The 21,954-nt window shown below is 39.5% G+C and overlaps 1 protein-coding gene across 4 annotated transcripts in view; it reads right to left on the bottom strand.

Moving 5' to 3' along the window:
* ths (thisbe) overlaps window positions 1-21,954 on the bottom strand; it is a 337,478-nt gene that overhangs the window by 107,272 nt on the left and 208,252 nt on the right. Inside the window, exon 1 of one of the 4 annotated variants that reach the window (XM_073988392.1) lies at window positions 1-269. This exon is cut by the window's left edge and continues 698 nt beyond it. The exons of the other annotated variants lie outside the window; for them this stretch is intronic. The gene's annotated coding sequence lies outside the window, so the exon portion shown is untranslated. Of the gene's footprint in view, window positions 270-21,954 lie in introns of those variants that run through there. 4 annotated transcript variants of the gene reach the window in all.

The following is a 21,954-nucleotide window of genomic DNA, read 5'->3' as shown; positions in this document are numbered from 1 at the left end:
TTGTATTACATTGACAATGGCCAAAGTCTCACTGATGACTATGCGGCACGCACACACATATTCCCGAAGAAGAAGAAAGTTGTACAAGATGAGAGGGAGAGCAAACTAACGAACTAACTAACGAACCATCATCATCTTTAGAATCACGGGTGCGGATGTAAATGTGTTTTATTGAATTGTGTTTTAGCGGATTAACGGATGTTGTGAGTTGTTGCTGCTGATGTTTGTGTAAACGGTCTAAACGTTGTGGTAGAACTGTCACGACTAACACAAACATTATCTCATGGACATGGACTTGCACTAAAATCAGCAGTAGCTAAACGCTGCAGCAGCAGAGGTAATACCAACAACAACAACATAAACACAAACAAACAAATCTAAGAAACAAGGGGCTGCTGCTGCTGCACACAGGCAGTAGCAGCAGATGACGATGATGATGTTGATAATTTCAATGACAATAATCAAGATTTTGTGCTCTATCATGGTCTCGGTCTTAGGCTCTTTGCATGGTGTGTGGCATAGGCTTGGAATTGGGAATTTGGCTCTTTTGTCAAAGGCATCTTTGGTCTGCTCTGCTCTTAGTTTAGGCATCTCGGTAAAAATGCATGATTTTTGTTTAGTCAAACCTTAAGTTACTCTCTGTAAGCAAGCCTTTTTTCCTCAACTAAATCTCTTTCTCTTAATTTTTTCGTTACAATGTAACAAAGAATACTTTGACTCTTTAAATTGCAAAAATTGTTGGTTCATTGTTTGAGAGCATTTTGGTTTAGAGAGTGGAATCTAACTTAGTTGCTTGTATTAGCAACATTGTTTGTGGTAGTAGTAGTGGTACTTGTAGGAGAATCAAATTCTGTTAGATTAGGTATTTTGGTCGCGTGCGAAAAACCTCGTTTTCCTGAAGATGTTTTCTTGTTGTTGTTCAAACAATAAAGCGTGAGTGTGTGTGTTCGGCCTGCCACTGCATTGAGTCGGCTGCAAGTAGTCAATGTTATTATGACAGGGTCTTAAAGAGAATTATCACACATTAGCACATTAGATAACGAGAAAGGAGGAATTTCCTTAAAGAACAGTTTGGTGAATAGGCTCTGTTAGAATCGGGGAGATTCCCCCGTTATGAAATGGACGAAGAATGAGATCTTCCATAAATAGAAAATCAAACAGGTTTTCCGTAGTTAGAACACCAATGAGGTCCTGAATGGGTAGAAGACAATTAATCGATTGGAAAACGTGGTAAAACCTTTAAAACACATGAAATAGGCCGCTATCGGGCTAAACGAAAACATTGTCCAAATGCTCCAAGAAAGAAGGTAAGGTTATGCAATGAGAACCCCAACAACTATTTGAATTAAACTTAAAAACGTATACGAGAACAGGTTTCCTACAGTACTTAAGCTAAAATATCTGTGTTTTGTTGCGGAAGGTACCACAAGGTGTGGACTGATATAGTCCATCTTCGAATTTGATATAAGTTTGGATGGACTATTACGAAATCTGACATTTCCTTCGAGAGTTGTCTTGTAGACTAGCCATTTAGTTGGTATGGCGCCCAAAACCGGAAATGGGAAGAAGAAAAGGGCATGGAATCAGGAAAGTACGCAAGGTGGAGAGGCTTGGAATACCGATACAATTTGGGTTTGCTAGTCATGATACCACCGTGGCGCCCAATATTATTATGAATAAATATTATTGTGGCGCCCAATCTCAACATTTATAAACATCAGTTTGATTTGATTGTTTCCACTTTATTATTTCTGATGAATATCACACTGGTTCTTGTTAGGGACGTACGCAGGGTATTTTTCAAAGGGACACTTTTTGAAAATTCCAAAAACCACATTTGATCTAGCGGTGTTCTCAGTTTTTCGTTAACCACTCATATTGAACCATAAGCATGTAAAGATGCAAGGTGGTACTGCCATTGAAGCTAGCAAAGGCGAATCGTACAGAACGATTTGCCTCCTGTCGCCAGTATGAGAGGGGTTATCTTGTGCAGTTGACATTCCCCAACCTAGGAAATGTAAGGGAGATTTTTAGAATCACATATTTTCCTAGAACAATCCGGGCATGCCAATTAATTATATTTTCTGAGAGCAACTCCTTCATGCTAATCATGATAACACGGTGGCGCCCAACCTTTTATGGATAAATATCTATGACGCACCACTGAAAATGAAAATTTTCTATGCACTTTTGGAACATTTTGCTTCAAAAGAGTCATATTAGAGAACACAATTTACCGTTAGCCACCCACTCACTCATACCAGAAGCCTGTAAAGTTGACAGGGTGGTCCCGTACTGAAGCCAAGCATGGATGTCAGCTGAGGCAAATCGAACAGGACAATTTTCCTTTTGTCGCTAGAATAAGAAGTTACACCTCACTTTCATGAGAAGTTTATTTCCAGTTGCCCAACATCAGCATGGATTCCTGAAGATGCAGTCGAGGAACCAGAACCGTGCCACTAAACAAAAAAGAAGGCTCTTGACATCAACTACGTCAAGCTGTTCGAAGAAGACTTAATACCAGCATGGGAGGGGTTATCTTGTGCACTAGCCATTCCCCAACCTCGGAAATGTAAGGGAGATTTTTAGAATCACATATTTTCCTAGAACAATCCGGGCATGCTAATTAATTATATTTTCTGAGAACTTCCCCTTCATGCTAATCATGATAACACTCTGGCGCCCAACCTTATTATGGATATGACGCACCCCTAAAAATGAAAACATTTTGCTTCAAAAGAGTCATATTTGAGAACACAAATTGTCGTTAGCCACCCACTCACTTATACCAGAAGCCTGTAAAGTTGGCAGGGTGGTCCCGTACTGAAGTCAAGCAAGGATGCCAGCTGAGGCAAATCGAACAGGACAATTTTCCTCTTGTCGCTAGAATAAGAACTTACACATCACCTTGATGAGAAGTTTATTTCCAGTTGCCCAACATCAGCATGCATTCCTGAAGATGCAGTCGAGGAACCAGAGCCGTGCCACCAAACAGAAACGGTGGCTCTTGGCCTATTGAAGGCCTTCGACAACATCAACTACGTCAAGCTGTAGTAGTTGAGCAAATAGATAGCTTCACATTCTGCACTGCGAACGAGGACGCACCCACCAGCATTAGAGGAGAATGCCACAGTTCGCCTGACATATATTTCGTGTCACCTGGTCTGACGAATGACGTGACATGGCAACCCGTCATTTCCCTTGGGTCGGACCATCTCCCAATCCTCATCTCCATAAACAAACCACCCGACTTCATAACCTCTGAACGCAGCACTTTCATTAATCATGGAAAAGCGGATTGGCAAGGTTTCAGAAAGTTCACTAATCAACGCTTCCCTCTGATGTTCGGGTAGAAGAGAGGAAGTTGCGAGACATCATCACTGCTGCAGCCGCTCGCTTTATCCCTGCTGGTCGAATTCCTGAAATAAGACCCAATTTCCCAGCAGAGGCGACGGTATTAGCTAATGAGCGTGATGAGCTTCGCCGTACGAACCAATGGAAGTCAATAGATTAGTCAGTGAACACAAGCGGAAAAGGTGGCTAGAACATCTGATGTGCTGCAACATTGGAGCCGGCTGTAATAAATTGTGGACAACGGTTAAGGCGCTATCGAACCCTGGTAGGAGAGACGATCGGACATCTGTCACGTTTAACGGCGTGGCTGTGATAGATCCGAAGAGGTGCGCTGGCTATTTCTGCCGACAATTTATCGAGCAACCCGATAGCGACCGGGCGAAGAGAAGTGTTTTGCGTCGTTTGCGATCTCTTCCAGCCGAAGAAGAACCGCCACAATTTACGATGGATGATGTTGCAGATGTTATCCGAGGCGCAAAGTCATCCAAAGCGCTTGGACTTGACGGAATTTCTATGGTGATGCTAAAACAGCTGGATGACCCTGGAGTCGAGTATTTAAGTAAGGTCCTCAACTTATCGCTAGCCACCCTAATAGTTCCCGATGCCTGGGAGATGGGCAAGGTGGTCCCGGTGGTGGTGCTGAAATCTGGCAAAGATGCCAGTAAAGGTTAGTCGTACGGGACGATTTCACTTCTATCACTAGCATCAGAACGTGTTATCTAGTTGCAGATCATCAACACGGGTTCCGGAAGCAGCACAGTACCACAACAGCACTGCACGCCATTTCCACATATATTGGACGAGGACTCAACCAGGACAAACCATGTCACAGAACAGTGATGGTAGCATTGGATCTGACCAAAGCGTTTGATAAGGTCAGCCATGCTAGGCTGTTCGAGGATATCGAGAATACTATCCTCCGGCCTTGTCTGAAATGCTGGCGTCAGGTCCCAATATCGGTAACGTTTGTGAAAGGCTAAATGCCTATCTCATTGATCTTGGGACGGCGCAAATGAAGCTCCCACTGAATGTGTCGGTCAACGGTGCAACTATTCCGACCACAAACTACCCCAAAGTCCTAAGGGTCACATTCGATTGCACGTATAAGTCGTCCCAGCATACTACAGCGATAAGCTGAGAAACAGGAACAAGGTCCTCAAGTCGCTAGCCGGCAGCACTTGGGGTGCGGATAAAGAAACCTTGTTAACCACATACAACGCGATAGATCGGTCTGTGGTTTGCTAACGTAAGTGATACGCAATGGGATAAACTACAAATCTGTCAGAATGCTGCCCTGAGAACAGCTACAGGGTGTCACCTCATGTCTGCAGTGGACCATTTACATGAGGAGACAAAGATCCTTCCTGTGAGTCGTCACAACAGGATGTTGACGATGCAGTACTTGCTTGGATGCTATTGGCAAGACCACCCACTTCACCATCTGGTGGATATGCCTGAACCCCCCAGGCGAGTTAGGGAGGATTATAGAGATCTAGAGAGAGAGGTCCAAAGATATAAAAGAGAACCTCTAGATCAACGTGCATACCAGGCAGGTTTAAGAGACATTCATACTGATGCGGTTGCAGAGGCTCTGGCAGCCTACAGTGTGAATATAGTCCTCGAAGATCATCCACCACCCGTGGCAGCGGAAGAACAGTAGCTGCCAAGACAAACGAGAGTCGTGTTGGCGCAACTTAGATCTCGTTGGTGCAGCCGCCTCAATTCTTACTGGGTCAGGATTGATGGCAAGCGGAATATCTGCCCAGCATGTGGCACCGGTCCGCATACTACGCAGCACCTGTTTAACTACCCAGCCAACCCGACTGACTTAACTCCTCTCTCTTTGGACTAATCCGAATCAATAAAATAAAGATTTACATGTACTTGTAGAAGCTGCTGCAACAACAACGTCAAGCTGTTCGAAGAAGACTTAATACCAGCAGTGTTTGTAACGAGGGATAATCAACTATATGTGTGAAAAGACTGGTATTCGGAAATAAGAAGTCTATGACGCGTAGAGTAAAACAGAGAGTTCCCAAAGCGGGATGAATAGTACAGGAACTGTTTGACCTCTCCCTTTCTGAAACTTCACCTACAAACAGCATAGAGATCGTAATGTATGCGGATGATTGCACGATCTTGGTGTCGGCAACTTCGGGGGAAGTTCTTCTATCCGAGGAATATGAAAATATTCCCCGCGAAATCCACTGCCATACTGTTCACCACCTCGACGCCTGAAATGAGGCTCCACCTGAACATATTGGACAATTGTATTTTAATTCCGACCTCTATATAGCCCAAAATATTGGCTATAACTTTCGACAACATGTTTTAGTTGTCCGCGCAAGCCGTAGCTATTTGCGACAAGATCAGAAGTAGGAAAAATGTCTTCAAATCGCTGGACCGTAGCATTTATGGTGCTGACATAGAAACCTCTTTGACCTCTTACTGAGCCATAAACCGGTGTGGGGTAATCTATACGGCGCTATTGTAGTATGTAGAATAGGGTTATGACTTTTTTAAAACCTCATATCCCTGTATCATAGCGTGATGAGTTTCTACATAAGACTACATAAAATCTTAATTATAAAGTGATTCGATAAAAAAAGCTTCCGCCCAAATTTATTTTTCAGAACTTTTCACTATTTTTTGAAGTCACTATGAGCAGATATTTAACTGAAAACAAGGTATAGGGGCACACGACATAACCGAAATGACATAACAGTTAGTTTCTGACTATTTTATCGTAGTATTATCACATATATATCATTTTATATTATATATAACATTATTGCATATATCATAAAAATTAAAAGTGGTTTGTGCGGGACCTTTTTCAATATTTATGTGAAATAAAAGTTATTTTAGTCATTAATAGGCAAAAGGTCCGTCATTCGAGCAACAGGAAATAATTTTTTGAGAAAAAAGTTTTTTTTTTATCATTTCATAGCATTTTTCAAAAAAAAAAAAAAAATGGTTTGTGCGGAGCCTTTTTTATAATAAAATTGAATCATTTTTGAGAAAAAATGTCAAAAAGTCATGACCCTAATGTAAAATGCCGCCCTGAAGACTGCAAAAGGGTGGCTCCTCATGAGCCAACGTGAGCATTCCCGCCACATTCTGGTGAACAGGCTTCCCCCACCCAGGTACATCAGGAGGCATGTTCATGATCCAAAGGTAAAAACTAACCTTGGATATCATTCACAACTGATGCAGTTGCGCAGGCAGTACAAATAAACAGTCTGAATGTCATATTCGGAAACAATTTCCCATCCATCCTAGCAGATGAACCCGGGAAGGATCCTTTATTTTCCATCCCTTTTCGATTTTGAGGGGTTTTGCCATATTTTTCTGAAGAGCACTTTATTTTTCATAGGCCGTCGAGTTGAGCTAGAGTTGTCAAAGTTCATGTCGGAGTCTGTGGCTCAAGCCGGAGTTAGAAAGTAAGGTTGGGGTTTATTTTATGAACTTTGAGAAACGATCCCGATTCCAGTCCAAGTAGAAAAAATTTTGGTCGACGTCTTTCTAAACCAAGGAATCTTAAAATACGAGTTGGAGACCACAGGGTGTTTATAGACTAGTTGAAGTCGAGGGTCTTCATAGATGAGCTGAAGGCAGGGGGTTCTTAATTCCCATCAATAATAATACCTATAATAATAATACCTATATCTTTACACGACCTTCAGCAAATTAAAAATAAATATTTCAAGGTATTTAAATGGCGCCCAACGGAAATCTTATATTTCTTTTATGGGCCTAAATAAGGTGTTTAACGATTCTAAAAGGCCTTCACCATGACTTGGACCTTAAATTACATCAAGTTTAATCAAGGCTTTAAAACCTTTACTAAATGCATCCAAGGGTCCTAAAAAACTTTAAAAGTATAAGAAGATATCGTCGTAGGACTTCAGTGGACCTAGCAAAACCTACACAACACTATAAAAATTTCAAGGTTTTTAAATGGCGCCCAACGTGAATCCTTCACATAATTCCAATACATTTTGAAAATAAATGTAAAATATTTGAGAGGTTTATCCATATACCTAACATAAAATAAGATTATCAGTATTCTCTTCAGTGACTCCTTCAAAAATATCTCAACAATCAAAAACACCTAGGAAAGCCTTCAAAGTCTAATAAAAAACCAGTAAAAAACTTCCAACAGCTTTACAGAATGCCAATTGTCTTGGAAGCTCTTATTAAACGTGTACTCCCAATGAAGGTCTGAATAACACATCCTCCCAAAAATCTCCTGAGATCCTATGAAAATCCCAAAGAAGTAATAAACAATAAGGAGTTTGACGTAGGGGATGGAAGATACCAAGGAACGGTCCTGACCGGTTTTAACATGGCAAAGCCCAGGATTTATCTTGGTCCCTCTTTCATCTCAAGTGGACACTGACCTTCCCCGTGGTGTCACCTGGGGAACTGCCTTTAACACCCATTAAAGGTAGTGAGCTAACATGTGCCGCACGTTCACCCATAAGAACGTTAAAAACTTGGATTTGGGCGTCGGGTTAGTAACCCTCCCCTAGAAAAAACAGCCTACTATGAAAAAACGAAAGAAAAGAAAAACAAACTCCTCTAAAGTTGACGAACCCCGCAAACGTTTTAAAGACCATGATCTGCGAATCTGCACCTGGAATGTTCGCACTCTTTATAGAGAACGTGAAGTCTTCGCATTGGCAGACGTACTTGAAAAGTACAAGGCCGATATTACTGCCATACAGGAAATACGATGGATTGGGAAAGGCGTCACAAAAGGACGAACAGACCAAAGATATATTTTACGAGCGCTTAGAAGAAACATATGACCGTTGCCCTGCCCATGACATTAAAATCATTCTAGGCGATTTTAATGCCAAAATTGGAAAGGAAAATATCTTTGGCCCAACAGTCGGGAAATTTAGTCTCCACAGTGAAACATCTGACAATAGTATGATGCTGATAGACTTTGCAGCTGCAAAAAACATGGTAGTTAGCAGTACCAGATTTAATCATCTCGATATTCATAAGGGCACCTGGCTGTCTCCAGATCAGATCTATTTATGATGTTCCGAGGCGCAAACATTGATTCGGACCTCTACCTTGTTGCAGCAAAGGTACGCACCCGCTTAAACGTAGCAAACAAAGTACGAACAGACACAACACGAAAGTTAGACATAGGTAAGCTGCAATCACAACATATAGCCACAGCATATTCCACTCAACTAGCCCAATTGCTTAATCAAAGCACTCCTCATCCCGATAACATATCAGCGCAATGGCAAAGCATTGCCCACTCCATGCAAACAGCCGCAAAATCCATACTTGGCTACCAGAGACCTCCACCAAGGAATCCATGGTATGACCGGAAGTGTTGTGCTGCTACCGAAGAGAAAAATGCGGCATATAGGGCTACTTTACAATCCGTAGCAACGCGTAGCGCACGAGAGTGATACAGGGAGAAGAGGAGAGAGTAGAAACGTCTTTTCCGCAGAAAAAAGAGAGATGGAAAAGCGGGAGTGTGAAAAAATCGAGATGTACAGGAGCCAGAATGAAGTTCGAAAATTCTACCAAAGAGTCAAGCATCAAACTGATGGCTTTGGTACAAGCACATCCTCCTGTAGAGACCAGCAAGGTAATTTGGTAACTGATACAGATACTGTGCTCAGGATATGGAAAGAACATTTTTCAAAACTGTTAGTATCCAATAGCAGCGAAGACGACAAAGATACCACAGATCAAATCCCAGAAGATGGTATTGAATGTATACCGCCCAGCCAAGATGAGGTAAAGACAGCAATAAATCGGCTGAAGAATAATAAGGCAGCAGTAGCCGATGGCTTACCAGCCGAGCTGTTCAAAACCGGAGGCGACACGCTGATAAGGTGTATTCATCAGCTAGTTAGCACCATCTGGCAGGAAGAACGAGTACCCGACGATTGGAACCTGAGTATCCTGTTCCCCGTCCACAAGAAGGGAGATAAGACTGTATGCTCCAACTATAGGGTCATATGTATACTTCCTATTGCCTACAAGATCGTGTAAGGGATATTGTGCGAACGACTAAAGCCTATGGTCAACGACATAATTGGACCATACCAATGCGGCTTTAAACCTGGCATGTCCACCATTGACCAGATACTTACCCTGCGGCAAATCCTGTAGAAGACCCAAGAGATGCAGATCGACACCTACCACCTTTTTGTCGATTATAAAGCAGCCTTCGACAGCCCGCCGCGTTCAAAAGTATTCCAGGCCATGTCTGAATTTGGTATCCCCGCAAAGCTCATCCGGCTTTGCAAAATGACTTTAACTGACACGAGGTCCTCAGTTAAAAGAGGAAAGAACCTCTCCGAAAAGTTTGGTACCAAAAGAGGTTTCAGACAAGGAGACAGCCTTTCGTGTGATCTCTTCAACATCCTGCTGGAAAAGGTTATACGAGAGGCAAACGTCAAAAGAAGTGGCACAATCTACACCAATAGTCACATGTTACTTGCTTATGCTGATGATATAGACATCATGGGACGATCAGTAAAAGAAGTAACCGATACCTTTATGAAGGTCGATGGAGAATCTGCTAAAGTGGGTCTGGCGGTAAACGGTAAGAAGACCAAGTTGATGGTGTCGACGCGCAATGCGTCCATTGAGCTCGGACCGATTATGGAAGTTAGTTCCTATAATATTGAGGTAGTAAAAGACTTCGTCTACCTCGGCACCCCCGTAAACACAACAAACGACATCAGCTGTGAAATAAAAAGAAGAATTGTATTGGCCAACAGATGCTACTTTGGTTTAAGTAAGGTGTTTAAAAACAAAGCCACATCTCGTCAAACAAAAATAACGCTCTACAAAACACTGATACTACCCATGCTGATGTATGGCTCCGAAGCCTGGGTACTTGCGCAAGCAGACATGGCAGTGCTTGGTGTGTTTGAGAGAAAAATTCTTCGAAAGATCTACGGACCAATCTGCATTGACGGTGAATATCGACGTCGCATGAACCACGAGCTGTATCTGCTATACAACGACATCAATATTGTTAAACGTATCGAGATGCAGCGATTGCGTTGGCTAGGCCATATCATAAGAATGAGCGATGATGAACCCGCTAAAAAGGCGTATAAACACGGACCGCTTGGCGGTGCACGCAGAATTGGCAGGCCAAGGAATAGATGGCGCAAACAAGTAGATAATGAGATGAAAAGGAGCGGTATTCCAGAAAGCGAAGCAATAAATAGAGAGAATTGGAGATCTTTTCTTAGTTCGGCCTATGGTACAAATGTTCTGTAATGGGACAGCGAAGTATGTAAGTTTCCCGAAAAAGGATTTACAGAATACCAATTATCTTAGGGAACTCCTAAAAATAGTTTATTTCAAACTAAGGTCTTAATAAGTCCATCCTCCCAAAAATCTCTAGAGATCCTACGAAAATCCTTAATAATCAGTAAATGACAAAGAGTTAAAAAAAACTTTACAGAATCCTGATTGTCTTAAGAAGCTCTTACAAACCATTTACATCCAATCAAGGTCTGAATAAAAAAACTTTACAGAATCTCAAATTTCTTAGGGAACTCTTAAGAACAGTTTACTTCCACTCAAGGTTTGGACAAGTATATCCTCAAAAAACCCTCTAGAGATCGTACAAAAATTCCGAAGAAGCCATAAATGATGAGACGATCTCAGAAAAACTTTGCAGAATCCCATTAGAATTCGAGAGCTCTAAACAACCAATTTCCCCTAATCAACGTCTGATTATTTTATTCGCAGCTATCTATTGAACATGTCCTGGCACTCCCTTATACCATGTCTATATCCATTAGTAATTTCACTTTCTGAATCCCCTGGATTCATGGAAGTTGGCTTCCTCGAACATAAGTTCTTGTTATTTTCGATTTGTTTACTAATATTTTTTACTTTAATAAATTTTCCTCAAATTTACAGCTATTTGCGAAACTCCATCAAAACTCCATGAAACACAACTTCGTTGATTCATTCATTGCTGTAACTACGCCTCTTCCTATCTAACTAACAGTACTTTTCATTTCCGTAGGCGTGTTTACACTGCACAACCACCAAACACACTCTCTCCTCTCTCTCGAACATGTCTCATAACATCCAACAAATCAAACATCAACGACTACACCGAACCAACGAAGGAGAAAGTGTTGCAAGTTCGCCACAAAAAGGTCTAATCAAACATGTTCGATGCAACACGTTATAAGAGATTGATTTTACGATGATGAACAAGACGAACGACAACAATGATGATGAGTTGACGTTTGTTTTTGCATGATAGCCAAAGCGACCTACTGTCGCATGTTGCGGGATGACTGACTGACTGGCTTTTTGGTTGTAACTAAAACATCTCGTGTGTGTCGTTGTGTGTGACCGCCCGCTCGCCGGCCGCCGCGTTCTTTCGTTCATTCGTATTATTGTTGTTAATCAATCTTATTTTCAATTTCAGTGTAAATCCTATTAAGAATGGTGTGGAAATCTATGATAGGCCGGTGTAATCCCCCCACAAAAGACGGCAAGGCGACATTAAGCATTTGGGTTTTGGAATAAAAAAGAAGAAGAAGAAAAAGCGAAGCGAAGCAACAAAAGCCCTCAACGAGGAAATATAAAATACGGTTTGCATTTGAATGGCTCCAATGATGACGCTCAATGGCATTGGCCGGTAAAATCTTTTGTGGCGGGAGAGGCTTTGCAATGCTTCCTAGGTATTATTGTTGAAATAAAGAGAAAAAAATACTGCATTTGCTAATCACAAACTAGTGTGTTTTGGGGCCATAACAAATTGTAATTGTTTTTCTTCTATGTATATTTTTATCAGGACACATTGGGCCCAATGACAGGTTTTTGAGGCAACAAGTCACTGGAAGCAGCTAGAGCTACCAAATTTCGTTCCATTGTTTTTAATGGGCATAAAAGTACTTCTGCAAAATTTGGTAAGAATCGGTTCAGATATAGATATAGTTTTCATGTATATGTTTCATCCGATTTAATCCGATTTTATATTTAAGCCCCACAAAGGTCACAATTTGCATCCGATCGCCTTAAAATTTGATATGGTAAATCCTGTTCAGGTTAGAATCAGGTCCTGAAAATTTGGCTCTGATCGGTTCAGATATATATCTACATATATATAGAAACCTTTTCAGGTATACAATGATGTTCGAAATATAAATCTTCTGAAATGGCTGGACCGAATTTGATAAAATTTTGTTTGTAGATTCATAAGGTCTGAGAATAGATCGTAAGGTACTTTTTATACCGAAAAATGGAGGGGGTGGGGGACCTCCCCCACAACAAGTTTTAGCCAAACGCGAAATCTCAGAGATTATTAGACGCATTGGTATACAAAACAATAGTAATTGTGACCTCTATCATTAATTTATGTTTTGGAAGTAGAAAACCGCGATCGCGTCCGTTATTTGAAAACTTTATAATTACAGGTTAAGATCTTGAAATTTAGTAGGTGTTTGTAGTACCAGTTATTAAATTTAAAGATCTAGAATATTGAAGATTTCAATGCTTGGTGTAACTCGGATAAGATTACTATAAAATTTGGCGACTTGTGTCATATTGAGCATCGTCCAGTCCCAACCCAATCTAATAAATTAAAATATCCACATTTTTAAGTGTCACGCTATCTGTAAGTAATTTTCTATAAGTATTCGGATCCATACGGACATGCATTTTTTTTACACATATAGTACTCACTATTACCTTCTATCATATATATATAGTTTCGACAATACGTCGCAATACCGCGAGTTTTATTCCAAAAACTATTTAAACTACAATACGAACTACACAAAAAATACACCACAAGTCTACTTCAAATATTCCTTACCAAATCTAACTTCTTTTATTTCTTAATCAGAATATTAATTTATATACCTTTACACGTTTTATCCATTAAAAAAACTGTTTATTAAACCAGCGGTTTTTAATTGCCGAGCGAAACAAATTTGTTCTTCGTTGGATAAATTTTTATAAAATTTTACAAAGTAACATGCAATATCTTTGACAGCTCGGTATGTGACCACGAAGCGTTGCCAGGTTGAAATGATTTTGTTTCTAAGTGGCTCAAAGTGTTAAGAATCTAATCCCGTTACTAATTTATACAAATATATGACTTCAAAACTAGACTTTTTGCCTCAGAAACCTGCCATTGGGCCCAATGTGCAGGAAAACAATCATAAAACACCAGCAAATTCTCCGTTCAATGCTTGACTACGACGATAACCAAAAGTTTATTGACATTGTATTTCAGTGTTCGATGTTTTTGCACGAGTTAAGGGAAATTATAGCAACAACAACAACACGGAGACGACAAAAATAGCAAAAAGTATTTATTGATTGGAATTTTTTCTTGGCAAGGTCATGGACGATATGGAATGCCTTGCTGTCATAAGCAGCAAAAATTTTGAAATGACTTACATTCCATTCTATTTCGTTTTTTCTTTCTTTTTTTTCGATAACAAATTTCGCCAAGTCATTGCAATATGCAGTGTCCTTTTTTGTGGAATGCAAGCTGAAGCTCATAAAGGAAATGGAAGGGTAGGGCAAATATGCAATGAAATAATTTTACAGAGGATTATTCTTCCATGTGTGGATAAAACCCCATTGAAAGGTAACTTTAAAAATCCCGGGACCTGGCATAATTAAATCCCGGGATTCGGTGTTTGAGTAGTCCCGAAAAAACCCAGGTTTTCGGGATTCGGGATCGCCATCCATAATTTAGGAACTATATCTTTACACGACCTTAAGAAGATTTAGAAATGAGACATTAGGGAGAGCTTGCTTAGAAATCTTTTCAGTTTGTATGCTTAACACTACACATATTTCGAATTTATTAAATGGCGCCCAACGTGAATCCTAGATTTAATTTCAGCAACGTCTTAAAAGTAAGTCCGAACTAATTGATAGCATATAAACATGATAAGTATAAGGAATATTCCTTCATAATACTTCAGTGGACCTGGGAAAATCTTCAAAAAGATCTGAAGATATTCTTGGAAAGTCTTAAAAGGCTTATATAATCCGAAAAAATCTCAAAAGTTTTCTCGAGGATTAAAACACCTTTAAAGAAGCTTTTGAAAATATCTTCAAGTTCCTAAAAACCTTCATCAGAAAATATATTCAAAGCTCTTTTAACGCATTCAAAAACAAAAACTTTAGCTGTATTATTATAGTGATTTTAAAACTAAACGTACATTTTCCCTATGACTAGCAGGGTCTTGGCTTAGTTCTAAGGAAACCCCATCCTCCCAAAAATCCAAGAGCTCCCTACAAGAATGCCAAAGAAGTCATGAAAGATGAAGAGATTCGGAGAATCTCAATTTTCTTAGAAAGCTCCTAAAAACCTCATTCAGTAATCAAAGTCTGAATAAGTCCATATTCCCAACGTACATTTTCTCTATGACTAGCAGGATCATGGGTTATTTCTAAGGAAAACCTATTATCCCAAAAATTCTAGAGCTCCCTACAAAAATGCCAAAGAAGTCATGAAAGATGAAGAGATTCGGAAAATCCCAATTTTCTAAGAAAGATCATAAAAACCGCATTCCAGTAATTAAAGTCTGAATAAGCCAATATTCCCAAAAACCTCTGTAGATCCAACAAAAATCCAAAAGAAACAAGTAAAAAAGTGTCAGTCGGCTTTGCCGACAGATATATACCCTCAGCCAATGTAAAGTGAAACTTTCACCTACGGACAGATTGAATGTATTTAGGGTCTCTTCAGAATTTTGTGGCCTTTTTGGACATTTGAACTTGCCGACAATAATTTGGATTGCGAATAAACTGCACTAAGACACAAATGTTGAACTTTTGTGGGTGAGGTAACTTTAGGGAGGACCGATATGAGCCATTTTAGAAGTTAAAATAATTTGGACAAAATATAAGGAGATCCAAAGTTTGGACCAAATTGGTTGAACTTATCCGAAATTTTGTGTGAGAGGTACCACAAGGAGTAGAAAAATATAGTCCATATTCGAACTTGATCTATATCTGGTAGATATATTAGGATGTGCAAAGTATGGATTACATCGGTCACTCCCTTCAAGAGTTATCGTGCGCACAATTTTTCCGAACATTTTTGAACCTTTTAAGGGGAGGTGCCTGAAGGAGTTGACCGATATGGCTTATCTTCAAACTTAAACTATGTTTGGACAAAATATTACCAGGGCCAAGTTTGGACCGAATCGGCAGATCCGTTCTAGAGTTATCTTGCGCTCCAACCACGTCACACGGCGTCATAGGGGTTTTTTGCAACTTTCAAGCTATTTTCTCAGGAAGTATGCACTTGCCCCTAATGAAACTTGTACCGTCGTATGGAGGGCAGTGAATACAAGTTGTTTCGACAAAAATCAAAGCTATTCCAGAGCAGTTCCTAATGTGAACTTATCCGAAATTTTGTGTGGGAGGTACACGAAAGAGTGGGCTGATTCAGTCTATATTGAAATATTAACTAAGTCTGGTACACATTTTACGATGGGCAAAGTATGGATCAAATCGGTTACTTGCGCACAAATTTTCCGAACATTTTCGAACTTTTGTGGGGGAGGTACCGGAAGGAGTGGACCGATATTGCCCATCTTCGAACTTAAACTAAGTTTGGGCAAAATATTACAAAAGACAAACTTTGAACCAAATCGGTTCATCAGTTCGAGAGTTATCGAAACAGACGGATGGACATTGCTCAATCGACTCCAAATTGTCTGAAACACATTTCGTCCAAACATACTTGGGGTCTAAAACCATTATTTCGATGAGGCACATTTTGCCCGTATGAAAGTGTATATACCCTCGTTAGCATAAATGCTGAGGGTATAAAAAATGCATTATGAGGAGCTTCCCAAAAAGATTCATTGAATCTCAATTCTCTTAGGTAGCTCTTAAGAACCGTTTACCTTCAATTATTCTCTTAATAATTTTATTCTCCGAAAGACCTCCAGATATACAACGAAAATCTCAAAGAAGCCATAAATGACAAATAGCTTTCGAAAAAGCTTTAAATAGTCGCAATTGTCTTAGGAAGCTTTTAAGAACTGTTTACCTCTTATCTAGGACTGCATAAGACCATTACCCAAAAAAAACTCCTAAAAATCCTACAAAATCCAAAAAAGCCATAAGTAACGAAAAGCTTCTGAAAAAAAGCTTTGCGGAATTCCAATTGTCTTAAAATTTCCAAAACAAAAACCGCTCCAATCAAGATCAGAATAAGCCCATCATCGTCTAAAAAACCTTTAGAGATCCTACATCCAAAGGAACCCATAAATGACGGCGAGCTTCCAAAAAGCTTTACAGAATCCGAATTGTTTTAGGAAGCTTTTAAAACCCGCTTATCTAAAAACAAGGTCTGAATAAACACATCCCTCCAAACCTTTAGAGATCCTACGAAAATCTCAAAGAAGCCATCGAAGTCATAAATTACGAGGAGGTTCCTAAAAAACCTTAAATAACCCTAATTGTCTTAGGTGGCAGTTTTGAACCAAAGAACATCTGAATAAGCCCATGCTCTTAAAAAACTTCTAGAGATCCTACGAAATTACAAAAAAAAATCATAAAAGACGAGGAGCTTCCAAAAATACTTTACCGAATACCAATTGTATCAGCAGGCTTTTAAGAACTGCTTACCTCCATTCAAAGTTTGAATAAGTCTAAACTTCTAAAGCTCATAATTGTTTCCCACTTCTCTCCCATCAAGATCTGAATAAGCATTTTTAAACACCAAAGCTTTAAACTACTTTATTTATCTATGAAAGCTTTAAAATTAACCACAATGTATTCATCTACAAAGACTGGACCTCAGTAAAGCTCTACATAAGGGAAAGCTTTCCAATACACAATTCTAATCTAATTTTGAGACATTTATCCCCAATGAAGATCTAAAAGAGCACAAACACCCAAACTTCTGAAAAAGTTCTACGAACATGTCCACAGAGCTTTCAAAACAAGCTGAGGGCCAGAGCGTATTTAGAGAGAAACAGAAGCCAATGGGTCTGTGCTGAAGGCAAAGGAGTGAATTAAGGGCAAGCTAAAGGCCTGGGATCTTTATGGACGAGCTGAGGCCAGGGAGCCAATGAAGGTCTAGAAGAGCACAAACACCCAAACTTCTTAAAAAGTTCTACGAACATGTCCACAAAGCTTTCAATACAAGCTGAGAGCCAGAGCGTATTTATAGACAAACTGAAGCCCATGGGTCCGTGTAGACGCGCTGAAGACTAAGGAGTGAATTTAGGGCAAGCTAAAGGCCTGATATCTTTATTGACGAGCTGAAGATCAGAGAGCCTTTATAGACGAACTGAAGGCCAGGGAACTTTATAGACGAGCTGGGCCACAGAGCTTATATAGGCAAGCTGAAGACCTTTACAGACGAGCTCAAGGCTAGGAGTTCCACCCCCATACCAGATGCGGATATTATTCGAATGTCCGGCACAACTTTCGAAAACGATATCACATTCGAAGGATTGGCAAATGTTTTTCGGGTGTACACAAGCGTGTTGTTCTTTTGTTCGTCAAAAGTTTATTCGAATTCGAGGGTTTTCCTGCGACAAACAGAGCGACGAATGAATCGTTTTCAATTCATTCTCGTGTGTCGTTCTCGAACAAAATATCCGCAAAACTATTGAAAAACATTCGAAAACGAAGGCCAAGGTGAAGGCCAAGGTGTCTGCAGAGATAATATGAAGGCAACCGAGTCCACATATATGAGGGGGAAGGTCATGGTGCTTTTATTGCGAGCTGAAGACTAGGTATTAGGTGTAGGAGGTCAGAGAGACTATATAGACAAGTTGAAGTCCTGGGGGTCTTTATTGAGGGGTTGGAACTCAGGAGATCATTTAAGACGGGCATAAGGTCAGGGAGTCTATACGGACTAGATTAAGGCCGATAGTCTATACCGGTCAGTTTAAGGCCAGGTGGTCTTTATAGACGATCTGAAGGCCAGGGATATTATAAGCGGTGTGAAAGCCAGGGAATTTATTGAAACGAGTTGAAGGTCGAGAATTTTTTTAGACCTTGAGGCCAGGGAGTATATATAAGCAAGTTGAAAGCCTGGAAGAAAGAGTTGAAGACTTGAGAGTCTTTGTAGACGAGCTGAGGGAGAGGAAATCTGTGTAGGCAAACTTTATAGGCGAGCTAAACTCCCGGCAGTGTTAGACGAGTTGAAGATTAGGTAATCTTTATACACGAGGGTGTCTCTACAGAAGAATTAAAAGCCAGGAAGTTTTTTTAGACAAACTGAAGGGCCAGGCTATAGAGAAAAGCGGAAGACCAGTCGGCTTTTATAGAAAAAATGGAGCCAAGGGACTCTATATCGAAAAACAGAAAAACGGACAGTCTCTACAGGCAAACTGAAGGGCAAGATGTTTATAGAGATGACCTGTAAGACAAGGAGTATTTAAAGGCCTGGTAGTCCTGTCTGTGTCTGTTTAGACTAGCTGAGTACCCAGGAGTACATAAATGCGAGACGAGGGTCAGAGAAACCACAAAGATAATCTAACGACACGATGCCCGATGTTGCAGGGGATGATTTATGATCAACCATGAGAATAACCCAGATTTTCTATGAGAGAATATCTACGATGTTCTAAGAGAACATCCGATCCTGAATGAGAAGATGCACGATCTTCTATGAGAAGATCCATGATCTTCTTTGAGAAGATCCATGACGTTCTTTGAGAAGATCCATGATCTTCTTTGAGAAGATCCATGATCTTCTTTGAGAAGATCCATTATCTTCTTTGAGATGAGCCAAGCTCTTCTTTGAGAAGATCCATGATTTTCTTCGAGAAGATCTATGATCTTCTTTGAGAAGATCCATGATCTTCTTTGAGAAGATCCATGATCTTCTTTGAGAAGATCCATGATATTCTATGGGAAGATTCATGATCTTCTTTGAGACGATCTATGACCTTCTTTGAGACGATCTATGATCTTCTTTGAGAAGATCTATGATCTTCTTTGAGAAGATCCATGATATTCTATGGGAAGATTCATGATCTTCTATGAAAAGATTCATGATCTTTTTTGAGAAGATCCATGATCATCTTTGGGAAGATCCATGATCTTCTTTGAGAAGATCCGTGATATTCTATGGGAAGATTCATGATCTTCTATGAAAAGATTCATGATCTTTTTGAGAAGATCTATGATCTTCTGATCTTCTTTGAGAAGATCTATGATCTTCTTTGAGAAGATCCATGATCTTCTTTTAGAAGATCCATGATCCGCTTTGAGAAGATCCATGATCTTCTTTGAGAAGATCCATGATCTTCTTTGGGAAGATCCATGATCTTCTTTGAGAAGATCCATGATCTTCTTTGGGAAGATCCATGATCTTCTTTGAGAAGATCCATGATCTTCTTTGAGAAGATCTATGATCTTCTTTGAGAAGATCCATGATCTTCTTTGAGAAGATCTATGATCTTCTTTGAGAAGATCTATGATCTTCTTTGAGAAGATCCAGGATCATCTTCGAGAAGATCCATGATCTTTTTTGAGAAGATCCAGGATCTTCTTTGAGAAGATCTATGATCTTCTGATCTTCTTTGAGAAGATCCATGATCTTCTTTGAGAAGATCCATGATCTTCTTTGAGAAGATCTATGATCTTCTTTGAAAAGATCCATGATCTTCTTTGAGAAGATCCATGATCTTCTTTAAGAAGATCTATGATCATCTTTGAGAAGATCCATGATCTTTTTTGAGAAGATCTATGATCTTCTTTGAGAAGATCTATGATCTTCTATGAGAAGATCCATGATCTTCTTTGAGAAGATCCATAATCTTCTTTGAGAAGATCCATGATCTTCTTTGAGAAGATCCATGATATTCTATTTGAAGATTCATGATCTTCTATGAAAATATTCATGATCTTTTTTGAGAAGATCCATGATCATCTTTGGGAAGATCCATGATCTTTTTTGAGAAAATCCATGATCATCTATGAGAAGATCTATGATCTTCTATGAGAAGATTTACGATCTTCTATAAGAAGATTGATGATCTTCTAACGGAAGATTAATTCTCTTCCATGAGAAGGTTGACGATCTTCTATGGGAAAATTCACCATTGGTGATCTTTCTATGAGCAAATTCGCTATCTTCTGTGAGAATATTGACGATCTTCTGTGAAAATTTTCACGATATTCTACGAGAAAATTCACGATTTTTATGAGAAGTCTGACGATCTTCCATGAGAAGATTGACGATCTTCTATTGGAAAATTCACGATCTTCAATCAGAAGATCCATGATCTTCTATGACAAGATTGATTGAATATATTGAAGACTGAGAGAGGATTGACGATTTTCTGTGAGAAAATCCAGGATCTTCTATGAGAAGGTTGACGATGTTCTATAAGAAAATTTTCGATTATGAGAAGATTCACGATCTTTTATGAGAAAGGTCATCATTTTTTTTTTTGAGAAGATCCACGATTTTCTATGGAAGAGCCATGATTTTCTATGGAAAAATATATGATCTTCCATTGGAAGATCCGTGAACGTCAAGGAGAAGATCTATAATCCTCTAGGAGAAGATCCATGATCATCTAGTGGATGATCCTCAATCTTCAATGAGAAGAATCTTTATTCTTCTAGATAAATATCTTTTATGTTCTAGGAGAATATCCGCGATCTTTTTGGAGAAGATCCCTGATCTTCGTGGAGAAGATCTATGATCTTCTGTGAAAAGTTTCGCGATCTTCTATGAGAATATATTCCCGATCTTCTAAGATCCATGACCTACTAGAGGGAAATCCCTGATCTTCTAGGGAAGATTCATGATATTCTTGGGGAAGATCCATGATCTTCTATTAAAAGTTGAATGTTCTTTTAGGGAAAGGTTCACGATCTTCCAGGTGTAGATCCACTACCTTCTAAGGAAAAATTCTTGATCCATGTTATTCTGAGGGAATATCCACGATCTTCTAGGTTAGGATCCAAGATCTCTTAGGGGACAATTTATGAACCCCTAGGAGAGGATCCTTGATCTTCTTTGGGAATATTCACAAATTTCTATGAAAAGATCATTGATCTTCTAGGAGAGGATCATTGATCTTATAGGAGAATATCATTGATCTTCTAGGAGAAGATCATTGATCTTCTAAGATAATATACTTGATCTTCTAGGAGAATATCCTTGATATTCAATGGGAAGATCCATAATCTTCTGGGAGAAGATCCACGATCTTCTGTGAAAATTAATTATGAAAATATACCAGATTTTCTATGAGAAGATTCATGATCTTCTGTTAGAAGATTGACGATTTTCTATCACAAGATTTACTATCTTCTATGAGAAGTTTGACGATCTTCTGTGAAAAAATCACGATTGTCTATGAAAAAATACACGATCTTTTAGGAATAGATTCACGATCTTCTACAAAAAGATTCACGATCTTCTATGAGAAGGTTGACGATCTTCAAACAAAAGATTCATGCTCCTCTAAGAAAAAGATTGGCGATCTTCTATGAGAAGATTCACGATCTTTTATGAGATGATTGAAGATTTTCTATAAGAATATTCAAGTTCTTCTTTGAGAAGATTCGTGATCTTCTATGAAAAGGTACACGATCTTCTTCGAGAAGGTTCACGATTTT

The sequence above is a fragment of the Musca autumnalis genome, unplaced genomic scaffold (assembly GCF_047663935.1).
Source record: "Musca autumnalis isolate F117 unplaced genomic scaffold, ASM4766393v1 scaffold_5, whole genome shotgun sequence".
NCBI classification, from domain to species: domain Eukaryota; kingdom Metazoa; phylum Arthropoda; class Insecta; order Diptera; family Muscidae; genus Musca; species Musca autumnalis.
The sequence above is the reverse complement of the archived record's forward strand: the minus strand, read 5'-3'. Positions and strand labels throughout refer to the sequence as shown.